This window comes from Pteronotus mesoamericanus, unplaced genomic scaffold (assembly GCF_021234165.1).
Source record: "Pteronotus mesoamericanus isolate MK-2021 breed Mesoamerican mustached bat unplaced genomic scaffold, CSHL_Meso_final contig_42, whole genome shotgun sequence".
Classification (NCBI taxonomy): domain Eukaryota; kingdom Metazoa; phylum Chordata; class Mammalia; order Chiroptera; family Mormoopidae; genus Pteronotus; species Pteronotus mesoamericanus.
The window spans coordinates 5,017,733-5,032,152 of record NW_026555157.1 but is presented as its reverse complement, the minus strand read 5'-3'; the positions used below and the strand labels follow the sequence as shown (position 1 = coordinate 5,032,152).

Here is a 14,420-nt window from a genome sequence, read left to right as displayed (position 1 = left end):
CCTGACAAGTTTAATTTAGTTCTCAAATGGAATATAGTTTTATTCTGATACTCCAAGAGAAATATTTGCTGGGCTAAGCTGCTAGCTCAACTAATTTAGAAAATAGAGGTTGTTTGCCTTTTTATTTTTTAAAGTGAAGCTCATCTGTAACACGTTACATGTTTATAGTAGTTTTTAAATAACTGGGATAGTACCAGCTCCCTTTGTTCTTTCTCAATATATCTACCTAGAATTAGGAATTCATTGCCATAGACGAAGAAGCTGTAAATATGTAGAACTAGATTCTCTCTTATACACATTGTTCTAATGGAGTTTGGTGAGATTTACCTTTGCTGAGCAGGATCAAAATAACTTAACATTTTTATTCAGTAAAAAAATTTAGGCCCATGGTTGTTTGGTGTAGGGAGATAAGCCCTCATCATGCAGGGTGTGCATTCTGTGAGAACAGGGACAGAATAGAAGTGTAAACCTGTCAACCAGTGTATGGCTGTTCATTGGAGCAGAAACCACTAAGGTGACAATTAGTCGTAAACAAACTGTGCGCTTAACTGGAGAAAGAGCCTGCAATTTAGTATTTACAAGACAAAAGCTATTCTTCCCTGTTAAACTAAAAAATATTGTCAAATACGGAATTCCTTTAAAGTTTTCACCAACGTTATTGTCAAGCTCTATTTATTAGATACCATGTGCTTAGATGTAATGTGTGAGAGAACAAAGGTGAAAGGCTCTGTCTCTGTCCCTAAGAAACTCACAGTACAGGCGAGGACACACATTATATATAGCACAGACCTGTAAAAATAATAGCCCTCAGTTGTTTAGTGGGTCCTTGCTCTGTGCTAGGCATTGCAAAAGATATTCTGCTTTCATGATCTAATCTCATCATTACTTCAGCAATGCCAAGTAAGAATTATTACTCTCATTTTTTAAATGAGGAAACTGAGGCTCACAGAGGTGAAATAACATGGTTCTGATAAAACAACTTGTTAATATTCTATTAAAAATCCTAATCTGAACCAAGCTGTATACTAATCTTAGCTGCTTTTTAAAATTTGTGTCATAAAGTTTAAAATGCAAGTTGATTTGAGACTAGAACAAGCATGCAAAGACTGTCAGAAATGCCTTTTTAAAAAGCTGTATGTGAGGCAAAAGATCAATGAATGAACAGTGTGCTGATTAGGGCCAACATTACAATATTGATGAGTAATATAGAGGAGCGGACACTAAACTTTTGGTTTGCTTTTGTCTTCTCTGTCAGACTGAATAATCTTCAAACCCCAGGAGAGTATAACAAAATTGGTTACAGGGCAATTTAAATCTATATGGGTGAAGATATTATGAGACAGCACATAATGGCTCTAAATGAGCTCAGGTCTCCTACTAGAAGAAACATGCCCTTGAAGACTAGGACAATCTCAGACAGATCAATACTCCTCTTATATTTTTTTACAGCATCTTGTAAAACAGTATATGTTATGATTTGTAAGTATATGTTTACTTGTGTGGTTATGTCAATGATTACTTTTCTGTCCCAGGTATGACATTAGAAACAAAGTTCTATGTTGTGCTCTCTGTGCTATTTGTCTGATGGCTAAGTACAGTGTCTGGGACATAGTTGGGGCTCAGCACACCTTCAGTGAATGAAAGGCTTCACTGAATCTCTGTAGGCAACCTCCGAGGAGTCAGTATGAATGGAAGTGGATGATGACACTGATTTTGAAAAGGATCTTGATGACAAACAATGGTACTTTTGATAGGAATCACAAACTGGTAGGCTGTAAGGCAAATAGAACTGGCAAGAATTTATTGACTGGTCCTGAAAAAGTTATTGAATCTGAATAATTTTAGGGGGCATATATTTTATAGTTTATCATATTTCTTACCTCCCTCTGCTATGTTCGCCAATTTTATTCCTGGTTGATTCTTGGAAGCATTTGTGGTTTAGAGTCCAACAGATTGTTGACATTTACCCTATGCAAAATTCTAGAATATATCATTGCAAAGGTGATGGTTTTTAAAACATGGAGAGAAAAGAGTGATTTCTAAAACACAGGGCAAATAATTTCCAACTAGCTCCTTTTTTTAACAGTATTTAACAGTAACATTCAGTAAATTGGTGTAGTGGAAAGATAAAGGGTTATGTCTGCAGTATAACATACTCAACATGTTTATCGATGATTGCTAGAACTGATGTATCATGCCCAAACCAAATCTTCTAGCATATTTCCAAATAACATGCTTTTATGTCCATTTTTTAATTTATTAATTTTAGTTGGTATTTTCAGACTTTCTGTTTAGGTAGTTGAAGATCTAGTACTCTTAACATAATCAGGATAACATTCATGATCTAATATGTAAGTTGGGTATTTGTTTTCTTAAAACAGTGTGAGAATAGAAGTTACCCATTCACAAAAATGTTAAAAAATAAATTAGAACAAAACAACCCTCCACTTAAAATGTGGACATGTTTAACAGTTCCTCTATGTTATCACAATCATTTTGACTCCATTAAGTTTTTACCATTTAATCTGTTTAAGGTAGTTAAAGCATCTTAGGTTCCAAAGCAAAAGGGTATATAGTTCTTCATTTTTTGTCACATTCATTCTAAAATAGTCTATAGCAGATAAGTTGTTAATGATGTGATCAGTGTATTTATGGTTTTACCTCTACTTTAGGATAAACTTGATGATGATTCTAATGGCTTGTGGAAAGACTTCAGTTGAAAGGGAACTGGTCTATGTGATTTTGAGAAAATCATGTCCCTCAGCCAGTTCCTCCTTGAGAAAAATGCAGTTAATATTGCCTACCTTAAAAGGTTTTTATGAGGTTTATATGAAGTTATATATAATATCTATCCTACCCTGAATCCTTACTGTATGTCAGGACTGTGCTAAACTCATCAGATATTTTTTATCTAACCCACAGTCAATCAGATATTAGTCGGGCAGTTTTGCTGCCCCTGCACTTCCAGGAGAAATCAATTCTGTGAATCCAAAATTCTTCTAAGATTTATGCTAATTTTCAAGGAGCTCATTTTTTAAGAGGTAACCCAGCCTATTGGATATTTCTTCATTTGATACCATCTATGTTTGAAAGATAAAAAATTTCTTCAGTTTTCTTGTCAGAGATCACTTATATCAATCATTTATTGGTGAGTTCAGGGTTTGGTACTGATGATTTTGTAGTGTCATGGGAAAGAGTTATATAATGTACAGCACAAATTTTCACCTTTTTTCTTGTCTACTGCCCATTATGTCTTTCTCCTGCCTGCTTCTTTCTACTTTCTTCTTAATTTCCCTGGGAACTTAAATTGGTTGTCTTCTGTGATGCAGAAGTAGTTATTGTTTTTTAAAGTTTTGCTTCCTGATACCCAGACTTTTGAAATCCCACGTTCTACATTATCATTTTCCAAGGTAGTTTTCTTTTAAAAAAACAACCCTACATTTGTCAATGTATTATATTCACATAGTTAACAATCAGATAGAACTAAAAGGTATATTTTGAATAAAATATAATTTCTGTCCCACTCTTCCTCAATTTCAAGTCCTGTTTTCCTAACATATATCAAGTTCAGCTCTTTTACAGTTTTCTTTTATAATTTTTTGGCATCTTTATAAATACTTATACTTGTATTTCTCAATCTTAATTTATCAGTATCAGTGGTTTTAGACTTTCTGCTTTGCTAGTTCAGGATCTATCACTCAATACAATCCCCTCCATATGTACACCACACATGCACACATGTTCCATTAAACTGTTCTCTCAATATAGTTTAGCACATTTCTAATGAACTCAGTACTTAGCTTCCAAGTTACTGAATAATTAAACGTTTATTTCAGAGCCTAGTAGTATGTTTCTTCCTTTTCAGATATACTCTATTACTTTACTATATTTATTATTCTGTTTGTATTTTTCTATTTTCCATTTTTTCTCAGTCTCCAATAAATCTGTGAAACACTTGCTATGTTTTCAAATGTTAAAATATAAGAGATTACAAATCAATTTACTCATTTTTTTTTCACTTTGAAGCCTCCTTCCCATCCATCCATCGGTCTTCTTCAGTCCCAAGTGGTATACTCTAGGTCTTGTGAACAAGTGTCAGTCTTCTTCAGTGTTTTATCCTTTATCTGGGATACTATTTAGTCTTCTTTCTTGGTTTATTCTTTTATTTTGCTGAATCTCATCTTCTAGTATCTAAGAAATGGTGAGTGACAATTTATTTGAATCCTTGTATGTCTAAAAATGTGCTTATTCCTATTCTCACATTTAATTGGTAATTTGACTCAAATATTATACATCTGTCATTTGTTTGGAATGGTGGCAATTGAGAGTATCTCTCAAACACTTTCCCTCTGTTTTTATGATTCCCCACCTTGTGAATTCTGTCTTTCCAAGGTACAATCCAGACTGTTTCTTTCACCAACCTCCTTTGCAACTGTGGTTCAGTCATGTGACTGCAGCCTATCAAACAAGCCAGTACAGATTTCCACTCCAAAGCAAGTAGCTTGAGTTTTGTAGGAGTTTACGATTTTTCTGGTGAAGGCTGAGTGAGGCGTGAGGTTTTCAGGGACGGTAGTGTCACCAGTGCTGGAGGCAGGAGTAGTTGCAGTGGATTTCAGTGTGAGGTTGGTGAAGGGATCAAATAAAACATTTTCCCCACCAGGATGGTTCTGTGCCTTGGTACTGAAATCCTGATCTTGAGCTTATTTCTCTAATCCTTCCAATGATTCAGTGAATTATCTACTTTAGAAATGTATTTTTCTCAGCCAGCAGTGTGCAGTCTTGTTTGCATCTAAGACTGATACAGTTAATATAGAATTTTAGACTAAGGATAATTTTGCACCAGAAGTTGACAGGTTTGGCTTCACTGTCATTGAGTATCTAGTGTTACTGATGTCATGTTATACCTATTATTTTATAAGCGCCTTGTGTGTGCATATGTGTTATAAGCTTTCAGAATCTTCCCTTAAGTCTTGATGAAATGTCTAGTGAAGTTTTTTATTTATTGTCCTGGGCATTCCTGAGCACTCTCTTTCTGGAAGATTATTTATTTCAGTTCAGGGAAACCTAATATTTCTTAATTATTGCTATATTCTGGTTTTCTGGAACTCCTGGTAGGTGTTGGAGAGCAGAATGAAATTCTCTAATTTTTTTGTCATGTCTTTCTTATATTCTATCTTGTTTTATATTTTAGTCTAATTTCCTGAATTTCTTGATGTTAACTTCCATTCTTGCATTCCATTTGAAAAATCAGTTATAATATCTTTAATTTTCAGGAGCTTTTTTATTTTAAATGCTTGGACTGTTCCTTTTTCATTGCATCATTTTCTCATTTTATAGACAGAATGATGTATCTCTGAACATCTTATATATTGTGAAGATTTTCTTCATTGCCTTTTATCTTTTTTGTTTATTTGCTTTTGTTTGTTTTGATCTTTGGAGACTTTCCACAAATATTCAGTAATCTTTGGCTTCCCATTTATATTAAAACATGTGTCACTAAACTTTTGATCAGTTCTGTTGAAAGTAAATGAACTCGTCATCTAATGACCTTCAGTATGGAGCCAATTATTTCATTAAGGGTCACCCGAAGATCAGTGTTTGGAACTGTTTACTCTGAACAAAATTCCTCTAGTTTTCTTCTGATTGGGGATGGAGTTTGGAGACTCCTATAGTTCAGTATATGAACTTGTACATAATTTCCTGCTTGTCAACTCAATGAATCACCTCATTTTTCATGCGTCTCTTGTTCCCACATTAGGAGTCTTACTGACTCCATTTCTCCAGAGGAAAAACATCCCATCTCTCAGACAGCAGAGGCTGAGAATAAATTGCCTGACTGCACAGGTAAGAGAGGGAGACTGTGTGGGAAGGTCTTCATGTCTCCAGTTACTGTAAGTGTAGATTTTCAAATGTTTCTCTGTGTTCACTTCAACTCTTCCCTGTTTTTGTAAAGCTGATTGATTTCAAAGGCTGAGCTTTCAGACATTTTGTTAGGTGAACTGGCTAGCTTTTGTTTGGTCCCTTTTGACACTGATGTATGCTGGTAAGTCACCACTTCTCTATCTATTTCTCATTTATCAAATATTGGTTGAAATAATTTCTCTGATTCTTTCACCACCATTTAAAATTTTTTAAAATTGACTTGAGGCACGGAGGAAGATGGAAATATTGATTTGTTGTTTCACTTATTTATGCATTAAGCTCTGACGGGGATGGAGGGGTGAAGGTGGAGGTAGGGGTAGGGGATAGCTCTACACCCACCTTCCCTGCTGCCTCGCCAGGACTCTTGACTCTGACTGCACGCCAGCACCCCCTGGCGGAAACTCCGCTGCCTGGGAGGATGTGAACGAGCAGAGCAAAATAGAGAGTTTGCAGAGGGATCCAAGATCCGTGCGAGTAAGAATCAGCAGGACGTGGGTAAAATGTTTATTGGAGGCTTCAGCTGAAATACAAGCAAGAAAGATCAGGCTGAATATTTGTCTTGATTTGGGTAAGTTGCAGACTCCACAATTGAAACAGATCCAGTCGCTCGAATATCAAGAGGATTTGGTTGGATTTGTGCTTTTCAAAGAATGTTGCTAGTGTTGGTAAGGGTTTGGAACTGAAAGAACAAAAACGGGATGGCAAAATGATAGACCTTCAAAGAGCCAAAGGTTTACAAGAGAAAGAGTCTCCCCAAAATATTTTTCTGGGTGGACTGAGCCCAGATATTTCTGAAGATCAAATTTAAGAATATTTTGGAGCTTTTTGAAAGATTAAAAATGTTGAGTTTCCCGTGGATACAAAAACAAATGAAAGAAAAGGGTTTTCTCTTATTGCGTATACACACAGGAAGCCATTAAAGAAATTGTTAGAAAGCATATATCATTTAGTTGGTTCTGGGAAGTGTAAAATCAAAGTTGCCCAACCCAAAGATGTTTATAGGTAGTAACAGCAACAGTAAAAAGGAGCAGAGATACTGCAGCTGGTTGACTAGGGATCATGACTGAGGTCAGGGCCAAAACTGGAACAGAAGATTTAATAACTATTACGATCAAGGATATGGAAATTACAGTAGTGCCTTTGGTGGTGATCAAAACTATAGTGCCCATGATTATACTGGGTATAACTATGGGATCTATGGATATGAATATGGATGTGCAGACTACAGTGGGCAACAGAGCACTTAAAGCAAGGGCATCTCGAGTTGGTGGCAATCACCAAAAAATTATCAGTCAGACTAACAAAGGATACTGGAGAAAACTGGAGAAGATTGCTAAAGTAACCCATCTTGCAGGATGACACTGAACATTGCTCTTCTGTTGATCTAAGATGATTATATTGTACTCATGATGAATATACAAATATATTGTATTATATTTCTAGTGTACAAGACACAACTGTGCCTGACTGTATATAGCAGCAAATTAGTTTTCTTGGTTTTTACTTTTTTGTCACTGTTGTCTCCCCTAACATTCTCTACATTATGGGTTAATAAGATGCCAATTTCTTATCTGTCATTTAGGTGTAATTTCAGAAGCATTAAAGGTAACTAAACATATGACAATTCTATATGTAATTGAATAGTCTTCTCAATTTTTTCAAATGATGACAAAATTTTTAATGAGTAGTTTTGGTGTCAGCTATTAAAATAAAATAATCAACTGATCACTATGAAGAAATATATCATCTCTTTAACACTTGATAGAATGAGATACAACTGATTTAATTAACTTGTCCAGAATATTACCCACTTAGGTGGTAGACATATATTCAAACCAGACCAGCTTGATTCTGAAGACCATGTTGTAACAATTAAATATTGCTTAGCTACATGGGTGTCCAACCTGTGGCCTGGGGACTGCATGTAGCCCAGGATGGCTGAGAATGAAGCCCAACACAAATCATAAATTTACTTAAAATATTATGAGATTTTTTTGTGATTACATGTTGCAATGTATTTTATGTGTGGTCCAACACAAGTCCTTGTCCAGTGTGGTGCAGATACCAAAAGTTTGGACACCCCTGGTACATCAAGTAACTGACAACACAGGTTCTCAATATTGACAATTATTGGCAATGTTAACCCACAAGTATAGTGTTCATTGCTTTAGATAGATGCTATTTCTAGAGTATGTGGGGTAATAAGGTCATCCTTATATACAGCATCTAGAATAATTTAGGCCTGACAACAGTAGATGACATAATTAACATTTTAAAAAATTGTGTTATGTAGAATAATATTCCCCCCTCCCAAAGATGTCCACATTCTAATTCTTAAAAGCTGAATATGCTAGGTTATATAACAAGGAGAATTAGGTTACAGATGGAACTAAATTTGCTAATCAACTGATCATGAGAGATCTGGATGGGCCAAATGTAGTCACAAGCGTTCTTTAAATGGAAGAGGAAGACAGAAAAGAAAGAATCAGAATTATGTCAGCATGGCATAGGCAGAGAGCAGACTGACAGCTGTTGGGAAAGTAGGTTGAGGGACTGGGTGGGGGGGTGCAAGGATTGAGAAAAAAGGAAAAACAAGAGAAAAAACTCATGGACACTGACAACAATGTAGTGATTTCCAGGGGGAGAGGGAGTAAGAAGATGTGGAGGAGGGTATAGGGGGCATAAATGATGATGGATGGAGACTTGACTTGGAGTAGAGAATGTGCAATACAGTGTACAGATAACGTGTTGCAGAATTGTGCACCTGAAACTTGTATAATTTTGTTAACTAGTGTCACTGCCCAAAATTCAAATGAAAGGAAGAAAAGTAGGTCAGCATGAGAAGGACTCATTTTAATGATGTTGGTTTTGAAAATGAAGGAAGAGGGCCATGAGCCAAGGAATGTGAGTAGACTCTGGAAGCTAGAAAAGACAAGGAAACTGGCTCTTCCTTAGAATCTTCAGAAGAAATGCAGCCCTGTCAACACTTTGAGTTTAGCCCTGTGAGACTCATTTCAGATTTCTGATCTCCAGAACTATAATTTTTTTTTAAAGCCACTAAGTTTATGGTAATTGTTTACAGCAAATTTCATCTAATCTGCTATTGATTCCTTCTAATGCATTCTTCATTTCTGACTGGTCATTTTTATGATTACCATTCCTTTTTTTATGCTTACTCTCTCTTTGTGTAAGCGCTCATGGAGTTCATCTATTCTTCCCTGAAGTTCACTGAGTATTCTTATAATTAAAATTTTGAACTCTATGTCTGGTAGATTATTTGTCTCCATTTCATTTAGTTATTTTTTTTTGAGATTTCTCCTTTGAGAAATGTTCCTTTGGGACATGTTTCTTTGTATCTCTTTTTTGGCTGCCTCCCTGTGTTTGTTTCTATGTATTTGGTAAAGATGCTACATTTCCCAGACTTGGCAGGGTGCCCTTGGCAGGGTGTCTTTATGTAATAACATCCTATGTAGTCCAGTGCTGCAATCTTCCTGATCATTTGAGCTAGGTGCTCCAGGAGTGTCCTTTGTGAAGGTTATATGGGTACTCTTGTTGTAACTGAGCTTTGACTGCTATTGGCACATGAGTGGGTGGGACTGACCCTCAGTCTGGCTGATTGTGAGAATTGGCCATGACCACAGTGTATAAACTACTCTATGGAGTGGGAGGCCTGCCTAGACCTCCCTTTGGGTGTTCCACTTGTGCAGCAAATTGAGTGGTGCTCTATTGTGGATCTGAAATTGGCCACTGGGCGTGTTGGTTCTGGGGCTCCTTGGGAGGGACTTCAGGTGCAGCTCAGTGTCAGACACTGCCTGTAGCAGGCCCTGGGGGTACCTTTGGGGTGGCCCGCTCAGAATGTGTGGCTGGCTGAGGTATGCAGGTTCTTGGGGCAGCCTGTGTTTACAGCAGCAATAAGAAATAAACACAATTTTTACAGAAGTGTGAGTGTTCATGCACGTATGTATGCATGCATGTGTGTATATGCATGTATGTAGCTTACCAGAAGAAAAGGTGGCAAATGCTTATTTGGAAAGATTGGGCAAAGGGACGTGATGTGATTAAATAGTAACTCTAGAGCTGGAAGGCAGCTTAGATTGGAAGGAATAATTGGTGCTGCAGAGGCATCACTTACTGTTCAAGGGTAGGAGGGAATCCATTCCATCTGGGACACATAAGATAGTGATTCTTCTTGTCCTAAAAGTCTAACATGTCTCTGAGTTTTCTACAGTATGCGCAGAATGTAGATCTTGTGACAGGACACACAGGTGAGGGAGCACTGATGCACAGAGGAAATAAGCAGATGCCAATCCTAATGAAATGAGAGAGTTAGGAGGTGATAGCACACTCTGCAGAGTGGAGGAAATGAATCTCCATAGTATCACTGAGTAAACATTATTTCTAAAATGGGCTCCAATCTATTCAGGCCTCAGTGGTTCAGTGAGGTTGGAGGACATCTCAGGTAGCACCAGAAGGAAAGTGAGACAAGAAAGTGAAAGAAGTCAATACTCTAATGAGAAGATTATCAGAATGGGAAAGCAAGGTTTATTTCTCTGGGGGTTCAGTTGTCCCCCTGAAGAGTGAATGGGCTGTGAAATTTATTCACCACCTTCCCTTTGTTAATGGCTCAGGGCTGCTTTAGGGATGTCACCTTTGTGCTACCTCAGGACCCCCATATACATGGGTGGAACATTACCTAGAAAGTAGATAAAGACCTTGGTGAAGAGCTGTAGGTGTCTGAAGTAAGAAATTCTCAACAAGTTTGGAAAAGGCAGATGCCAAGGATTTCTATTCTGTCATCCTACCAATCGTGGCAGAGATAATACAACATGTATGGCACATGAATTGATGAGAAACCAGGATTGCCTCAGCCAGATATGGAAGAAGAAAAGTTAAACTAGTCACAACAGAAACAATTTTTTTTGGTCCTGCTGATTAATAGTCAATAATTTCCTGGAGAAGATGGATTAGAAATTGATATTTAGAAAAAAAAAACTGTTCATGTTGACATTGCAGAACATGTCTGTGTTAACTATATAGGAAGCTAGATGTAGAGATATAACTATGTGGACTCAAACTCACGTGTTGCAGCCTATATGTAAAACTCTAAAGGAGACAAATAAGATAAATAGCACCAAGTGTGCTTCCCAACAAGGTCTATTGTGTTCTGCATGTGTCCCATATTGCATTTAACTTTCCTTTTCTAAAAACACACAGAACAAAAATCAAAGCCCCCAGTAGGCACATTTTCCGAAGTGTGCGAATTACAAGTGAATTATATGTGGTGGAGAATGCAGGTCAAAGAATTGGTTGCACCTTTCATCCTTCCCTGAATGTAGAACAGTTGGGGGTACCATCTTCATGCACTAAGAACTCCCATTTAAAGTAATAGCAGTCTCAGAATGTACTAGTACACGGCAGTCTTAACTAACCATGGCCGATATAATGTCTCAGATATGAAAAATGTAAAAATAAGTTAAAAAAACACGCATTTGGATGTAACTTGTATTTGAAGACTGTAGATAATTATATAAAAAGATCTGGCAAAACATGGATGAAAAGCTGTTTCTTTATGCATACAATATTCCATGATCTCTTAAGAAAGACTGATTAAAAAGAAAAACCAAAACAGGAGCTCTAGCTTTGGAACCAGGCAATGGTTCAAATGCTCTTATTCTAATGCTTACTAGCTTTGACCTTGACCAAGTTGTTTGAATCTCAATTATTTCACCTGTTATGTTAAGACATAATACCTTTTTTTATCGTAGACTTTGAATTGAGTGTTCATTCTCATTTTTCATTGTGTAGTCCAGGGCTTTCTCAGTAAAAAAGGTATTTGCTTTATTGTGATAAGTCCAAAATTGTTTACTTATGCTCTCTTGAGTTCTAGGTAGTTTACTAGCTATTACTGATACAAAAAAAAAGGAACATAGATCCTATTTTTGAGGAGTTTAAAACATAGTGGAGGTGGGGATCAATCATTATAGTACATTATGTGCTAAAGTAGAATTATACACAAAGTATTAAAGGAGCTCAGGTGATGTGGTAATTGATTCTGTTAGGGAAATAGAAAGAAAAGGAGGAGACCAAGAAGGGAAGTAATATTTCAGCTGTGCCTTGAAGAATACATAAGATTCTTCATTTTATTTTATTTATTTATTTTTAATTTTTTCATTGTTCAAATACATTTGTCTTCATTTTCCTGCCACCACTTTCTCCTGCCCTACTCACCCCAACCTCCCTCTCTCAGTACTTCCCCACTTTGACTTTGTCCCTGGGTCCTTTATACATGTTCCTTGATTTGACCCTTCCCCTACCTTTCCCAGTTACCCGCCCCCCCACCCCCCGCCGCCACCTTATTGTTTGGTATAAAGGTGAGAGAGAAGGAATACTGTAAGCAGAAGAATGGTCTTAAGAATTATGTTTGAGGTGCCTAAACAACCTATCAGGAAAAGGGTTGTTAAGGCCTTTGGGAAGTTTACTTCCACAAACTATATCCTGAATCATTGTGTAGAGAAAGCAATACTTCATTTGTATAACTGTTATAACAGTGATTTGAAGGATATTTTTGTTGAATATAATTTTGAATTTATGTGAATTATACAGAAGGGTGCACCAATTTGGAAATTTAACTTCAAACAAGCATAATCATCTAGAATTAGTCAGAGAATAGAAAACAGTGAAACACTTATAGAAAGCCTCTGAGTAGGGACAAAGCTATCACAGATTATATGGGCTTAATTTTAAATTTATTTTTAAATTATAGAAAATATCCTGGCAATTATCAATATATAAGGATTTAGAATAAAAAATAGAAGTTGAATTTTTTGGCTAAGTATGGCACACATATTTTATTCTATGTCCCTTCTAAAATTCCAATAAGAGGACAGTAAGGTGATTTTTTTCAAAGTCATAAATCCACAATAGCAAGGAAAACAATAGAGAGGATAACATAGTAGATGTATAAAAGCTGTAATTAGCAGTCAGAAGGGAAGTTGAACCTTAATAGGGTAGGGAGTTAAAGATCAGTAGCAAAGAAGTTTGGACCACATGGAGGCAGGAGGAGTCTGAAATTGGTAGTGCTAGTACGACTGAAAATCTGTAGGATTATTATTAGAAAGGACTTTTAAGAAATCAACCCCAAGATTTCCTCCTTCAGCCCACATTGTCAGGTACCCACAGTTCTCTCCCCCTAAATAAAGTCAGGCGGATTTTCTGGAGAGGTGGAGTCAGTGAGATCCTGAGTTTAGGACATGAGGCATGGAAACTGCAGATGTGGGGGGGGGGGGAGGTGTGAATGTGTAGTAGGAGGAGGATCAGCGGACTGCTGCATGTTTCTTTTTACAGCCTGGTAGAATAGCTTGATTATTTTAACGATATAAAAACATCGTAAAAAAAATTAAAAAGGAAGTTTCCTTTCTCCTCACTGCAGGGTTTGATGATTCAGAGAGTCTCTCAGACCCTCCCATGGATTTATTTTGAGTTCATATGAATATTATAGTATATATTCAAATATTATGTCAGTATTCTGGGTTGAAGGGAAGGATTTGTATGATAAAAAGGAGATGCATGAAACAATTTTTTTCTCCTTATCATTTTATTTACTAGATTTTTTCAATAAAATATAAAAAATAACTAGAACTCCATTGATCCATGCACTGTTCTGATTTCAGGTGACATAAGTCTCAGAATAGAACCAATAACTTTAAAGTGTTCATCTTATCTTTGTTTCAACCTCCAGCAAATTAATTCCATCACTTTTGCTTAGATTTTCTGTCAAATGTAAATAAGATTTGCATCTTGTTCAGTGAAACACATAACAACATTGATGTAGTGCCCTAGAAGAGCTGAGAGGGAATGGGAATGGATCTTTTGGTGCATACAATGGCATCTCACCTTGGTGCCTCCAAGGCATTATGTAAGGTGTTTTCTTTATACAAAATTATTGCTCACTTCAGAGATGAACTTGACATATTAACCACATGTATAAAAATGATCTGATATTTGTTCTTAATCCAAAATTTTTTTTCTCCTTAGAAAATTAGATACTAAATAGCTCACTATGTTTTTTAGAATTCTCCCCTTGAATTTCCTTTGAACCCTGAAGCCTGTTTTATCCTTTTCCTGAGAATAGACAAAGATCATTTGAAATTAAGGCCAGTGAACAAAGTAGATGCAAACATTAATAAGTTCCATTTTGGGAAATAAAGTTGAAATAAAGGCACAAAATAGAAATACCGATTAGTTTTGTCTGTGACTGCTGAACAATTTTAATTGCTGCACAGTTTTTTTCTAGGTGTCTATCTCAAAATTGATTATCTATTATATATATTTATAGTTATATAAATATATTATATATTATATAATATAATATATTATATTATATATTAAATACTATATATAAAAATATTATATATTATATAAATATATTATATATTATATATTATATAAATATATATAAATGTTAACAGATAAATGTGAACAGATGAAATATAAAGACT

General features: G+C 36.0%; 1 pseudogene; it reads left to right on the top strand.

Annotated features, from left to right (window-relative positions):
* The first annotated feature begins 1,688 nt into the window (after window positions 1–1,688).
* Window positions 1,689–7,169, top strand: LOC129073628 (heterogeneous nuclear ribonucleoprotein D-like; annotated as a pseudogene).
* The last annotated feature ends 7,251 nt before the right edge of the window (window positions 7,170–14,420 follow it).